This window comes from Adiantum capillus-veneris, chromosome 3 (genome assembly GCF_014529385.1).
Source record: "Adiantum capillus-veneris isolate H3 chromosome 3, ASM1452938v2, whole genome shotgun sequence".
NCBI classification, from domain to species: domain Eukaryota; kingdom Viridiplantae; phylum Streptophyta; class Polypodiopsida; order Polypodiales; family Pteridaceae; genus Adiantum; species Adiantum capillus-veneris.
This window is the reverse complement of record NC_140933.1, coordinates 113,301,611-113,307,458: the sequence shown is the minus strand read 5'-3', so window position 1 is coordinate 113,307,458 and position 5,848 is coordinate 113,301,611.

Here is a 5,848-nt window from a genome sequence, read left to right as displayed (position 1 = left end):
GGCCAAACCTTCAGTTACCTTTTCTAAGTGTGAAATGCGAGAGTTATATATACAAAAATCATCGATGAACACTCTTATGGATGTTCCAAAGAACAATTGAAAAACATATGTGACATATCTTTGCATTTGTGAGACCAAATGGCATAACTCTATATGCAAAACAACCCCATGGCGTGATAAAAGTGGTTTTTAGCTGGTCATCAAAGGCTATGCGTATTTGAAAATACCCAGAATAACCATCACACACGGTGTAGCATTCAAAACCTGCTACTTCATTCAAAATTTCATCCAAGAAAGGGAGAGGAAAGTGATCTCTCTTTGTAGCTGCATTTAGGGGTTTGTAGTCAATGCAGACCCTCCACTTACCATTCTTCTGAGTTTTCTACAGGATAGATGAATCCTACTTCCAGCAACTTCCTTACCTCGGCCAAGAGTGCCTTTTCTTGTATGACCCCCAGTCATCGTAGCTTCTGCACAACTGATTTTACCCCTTCCTTCAGCTTAATATGATGTTCCACGCCTGTAATGCCTGTGATTCTTTCATATTTGTCAATGAATAGGTCAGGAAATCCCATCAACATTTGCAAAAAACTATGTTTCTCCTCAAGTGTTAATTCCGTGGACAACATACCCTTCAACCTACCTTCTCCTAGGCCAAGTGATTTGCTCTCCTTTTCATTGTGTTGCCCTTCTGGTGACGGATGACCAGTGGTGCTTACCCTTTGTGGATCCTTTATGATGATGCCCATCACATCGATGGAGCTGTCACTTTCGTCGGTGGATGTGGTCTCCTCCTTAGAAGTGGAAGACTCGCTAGTGGTTTCATGTGCTGATGTTTCCAAATTCATTTGCTTCTGCTTGCCAATCTTCATGTCGTAGTAGATTGTCTCCCCTTTCTTACCGGTCATGTGTAGAAAGCCAGTGCCCCAGTCATGTTTTGCCTTCATGGCCATCAACCATGGCCTTCCCAAGATTAGTGGATAGCCCTCCCCCTTGGTAGGCATTACAAAAACATCTACCTCTACCTCGGTGTTGAAAGCTTTTATCTTCACATCACTTACCACACCTACACACTTTACCTTTGCATTGTTTGCCATCTTTGCCTTGCATGGAGAAGGCCTGTCAACCTCAAGCCCTAACTGAAACATCATAGCTTCGCTCATCACATAGATTTGTGCACCTCCATCAATGGAGGTATTCCCAATTCTCTTCCCTTTTATGTTGACGTCGATAGTTGGAAGGATGTCATCCATGTTACAACCCGAAATTGCTCCGGCTACCTTTGCTTTGGAGCGTCTTGTACTCACCATTTTGGACCATTTCTGCCTTACCTTTGGTGTGAGATGTAGCAGCTGTGGCCATGTAATCTTTGGTCCTTGCTTTGCCACATCCAACGTTAGATCATAGGGTTTAGAACTTTCCCCTAACTAGAAGTCGGTGATGCCCAATTTCCGTCGTGGCCTCGATGGCCTCTTGCTAGTCTCTCCTCTCATGCTTCTCTCATCATGTGATTGTGTGGTTTTCTCCCTCCTAGCTCTTTTCATAGTCATGGCTTCAAATGGTTCTGAAAAGGTTACCTTCTCTTTACCCTTGTCCCTCTCCTTTGCTCTGGGTGGATCCACTACTACGGCTTTTCCTTTATCTTTTAGCCTTATGATGTTAACAGGGCGATCAAGTGGTGGTGCTGGTGGAAGAGGTGGAATGGACGCTTGTGATGGTGCCTGGGGTGGGCGTAGAATTTGTGTTGGTGGGGCTGGTGCTCGAGGTGGGGGTGTTCTTTCTCTAGGGGGTGACAATTGGTTCCTCCTACCTCCTCTATTATAGTTTTGTCGTGGTTTGGGACAGTAGTACATACCGTGACCATATTCTCCGCAGTTGTAGCAGTGATACTCCCTGTTTTTTCGTCTTGCTCTTCCTGGGTCTTGATCTCTTTCTTGATTCCTTCCTTGCTATATCAAGTGGACAGAAAAATTCTACAGTTGGTTAGTAATATGGGCCAACATATCTTGTTGTTCATCTCTTACCCCAAGAGCCAGTGGTGGTGGTGGAATGGTAGTTGTCGTGGTTGTTGATCTGCACGATGTTCCTGCTTCTGTTGACTCAGTTTCTTTGGCTTTCATTCGCAGCTTCTTGTCCTTAAGGCGAGCAATCTCAACGGTGTGAAGGATTTGGGGGTGGACTCTATAACACCTCCATACTCACAAGATATATGAGGAAAAGTAAAGTAGCTCTCACAAGAGGATAGGATCCAATCTCCACTCACAAACACACTCACCCTTGCATGCACAAAACCCCGCCTACACTTGACTAGCTTCCCTCTATACTGCCATAGCCCAAGCTATGATCAATTGCAGTCAAGGAAGCAAAAAAAGCACTAAATTTTGGGAAAACAAACCAATGAAAACAAAGAAAAATCTCTGCACTTTTGTTCATAAACACCATACCCTCACACCATCTCAGCAGCACTTGCATATGCAAGAAGGGGCTCCATAGTCGCTCCCAACCATGCACACAAACCCATCAAAAACCATGCCAATCATGAGTTATAAAAAAACTCATGATGCTCAGCCAAAAAACTCAGAAAAAACCATGGAAAACATGGGGAAACAACCTCCCATTCACAACAATAAGAAGGGGCTTTCACTGCCAAACCTGAGTAGCAGGCACACGCGTACAAGAGAGCTTCGCTTCACGCAGCTTCCATCAACAAAAAGAGAGAAGAGGGGTGAAAGTGCAGAGGTCACCACCCATGTTCATGGCCTTCTTGATGAGAGACACACTCTCCAATCAAGGCTCCAGGCCCTCGCACACACACACGGGCACCTCCACTACACAACCCCCACGCACCACCGCAGACTGCAGCAAGAGAGGTTTTCTTCTTCACAGCTGAAAACTCCCACTCACTCACGACCCCAAGCTGATAAAAGTTAAATTTTTCTTCATATTTTTAAAGCACTTACTTTGAAGTCTCAACACTTCTATGTACAAAAACAACAAAACTATGTACCCCGCACAACTGGCACGCATGCGTAGAGACAGCTGGCACACACCGCCTTTGTACACTTCGTACAAGCATGCTTTATTTACATCTAAGAAGTCTGAGAGAACAAAAAAACATCTCGCAAAGACTTTGGGGTGGTCCGCACCGTTTCGCCAAAACACGTCACAACGACTAACTCGTACGTAGCCGGGAATCTATCCTTGACCTTCTCCTTGAGAAGTGGCCATAAGCCATGCGTGAACCAATATTTCTTTAGGAAATCGGGTGCAACTTCCCCCCTTGCCAGTGACTCAACCCACCGTTCCCACCAATCCACAAATTTGGACTCATAGGTGGCGTATTCTAAAAGACCCTCCTGCTTCAAGTCTCTCAACTTGTCCCCACAACTTCTCTGAAGTGGTACCTCCCCCAAAGCGCCTCTTGAGAGCGGTTTTTAAGGGCTCCCAGTCATCCTTGGTTGCTTGTGGAAGTGCATTGTACCACGATCTAGCTTCTAGCTTCATGAGATGCTTAAAGATTCTAACCCAGGATTCATCCGTATCTTTGTTGCTCACTACACATGCTACTTCAAAGTCATCTAGGATGTCTCTTACCAAATCTTCCCCCTTCTTTCCTTTAAATGTTGGAAATGCTACACTTGCCATGATTATTGAGAGAGAGCTAGAAAGACACACTGCTTAGCTTGCAAAAAGGTAAGACAAATGGCCGATCTGATGCAAGAAACTCAAAAAACCGCTCCCCACCCAGCATGGTGTCGATGACGTGCTGGTAGTGAGCCTTCAAGTCCAGTATTACCTTGATTGAGCGTACTCGTGTTGGTATGTGTGGTCTGTCTTGAGGTAGATTGTACTGATTCATGTGAAGCTCGGTGGGGGCGCCAAGAAAATGATGGCCGGAAATGACATGCAATATGGGGTGGCCTCTTCACCACACACAGCCTGAACATCCCCAAGCATCATCTCGAGGTGGGAGTGATCCTATGGATAGGAAGGGGCACCACCTAGCATAAATGCAGCCAGGACGCAAACATACATGGCCTAGGGTAGCAAACGTGAAATGCCCTCTAGGTAATCGACATGAAATGGTGGTGTGATAATCGTTCACGTGTAGAAAAGATGCCTAATCATTAATCATTAGTGTGTGCACAAGAGAGGTACATGAAGAGCTCCGGATAGGGCACACTGACTGGTGGGAGAGATTTCACATGATGGAGCACGAGTAGGGTGGTGTACAAGAAGACAAACATCCCGTAATCCTAGGAAACCAAAATCGAAAATGGACTCAAAAGATCAAGATTCAAGACAACATTACACCCTTCACTGGTAATGGAGATACTTACAACTGATGGTCTTGATGACTACAAACCTGGCTCTTGGCATTAGGGATGTAACGTGGAATACGAGCGCCATATGGTGCATGGCAAGGTTTTGAGTTAAAGGGAGGGTTAGTTGAGGGAAAATAGCAAGACGATGCATGCACCGACGACGTCAATCACCAACATTGGGAGCGATGCCTTCAATCCAAGCATGCTCATGTTGCTTGGTGGAGAGTAGTGACTACTTCATGTGCATAGAGTGATCGTGATTAGTGACTCAACGTGGTGTGGTGAATCATGGGGGAATGGTGATGTTGCCAATGCTAAAATGCCCAAAGCTTGCAACAAAACATGATACCATTAGCTCTAAAGCATGGGTGCACTACGTGCTTAGTGGTGCTTACAATGTAGAGTGCATGGAGCTAGTATGCTCCTCCTACACTTGAGTGTTCTTTCTTGGGTGTCTCCTCTTCACTCTGTATATCTTTTTTTCCTTGTGCGAAGCAGAGGCCTCTTTATATAGGCTTGAGAGGTGGTCCTTACCCACTGGTCATTTCAAATAACCTGCGGTTGCTGTAAAAGGCCTAGATGCCTCTTTAGTGAGGGAGATAGAGAGAGAGAAGGTAGAGATAGAGAGAGAAAAGAGTGGGATGGGTAGATTTTACAATCCACTAGCCATGGCTAGTAGGTTATTAGGGAAGAGTGGGGTCTTAGGGTATTTACAAGGGTTTTGTTGATGGTTCGGGTGGTCGGTGTGAGGTTTTAGTGTTGCTAGAGTCGGTTTTTGTGGTGAGAAGCCGACATGTCTTGAATTACCTCCTTTCGGTGCTGGCTGGGGCGTGCCTTCAGCGCCACTTCTTGTTTTGGTGTTGGCGACGTGCAAGTTGGCCTCCTTCTTTCCTTTGATGTTGGTGTCGATAGTTTTCTTTCCTTCTTTTTTTGTTGTGAGTGCGTATATGTGTGTGTGCCTGTATGTGTGTAGCTATGGTTTTGTGTGTATGTATGCGGGTGAATGTGTGTGTGAATATATGGTGTTTGTATGAGTGTGTGGGAACGGGAGTAGGAGGAGGTTTTTTTATTATCAATTATGTGCAATATATATATATATATATATATATATATATGGCTTATTATGCAGGGAGTGGCGGCAGCGCTGAGGAGGGTGTGAGGGGTGAGAGTGTGCGTGTGTGTGTTGAGTGTGTGTGTGAGATAGCAAGGTTGTGTTTGTTGACTGGCTGCGCGCCTTCGGGCTAAGAGCGAGAGCGAGAGAGCTGAGAGATGGGTCGCCTACCGGCTGTGTACAACGCTAGAGAGTGAGGGAGATGGGTGAGGTGGTGAGGGAGAGGGTGAGGGTGTGGGTGTGGGTGTGTGTGTGTGTGTGTGATAAGAGAGAGAGAGAGAGAGCTCCGTAACTGCGCCTTCACGGGCTGGAGCCGTGAGCGGCTGAGAGAGAGAGAGAGAGAGAGAGAGAGAGAGAGAGAGAGAGAGAGAGAGAGAGAGAGAGAGAGAGAGAGAGAGAGAGAGAGAGAGAG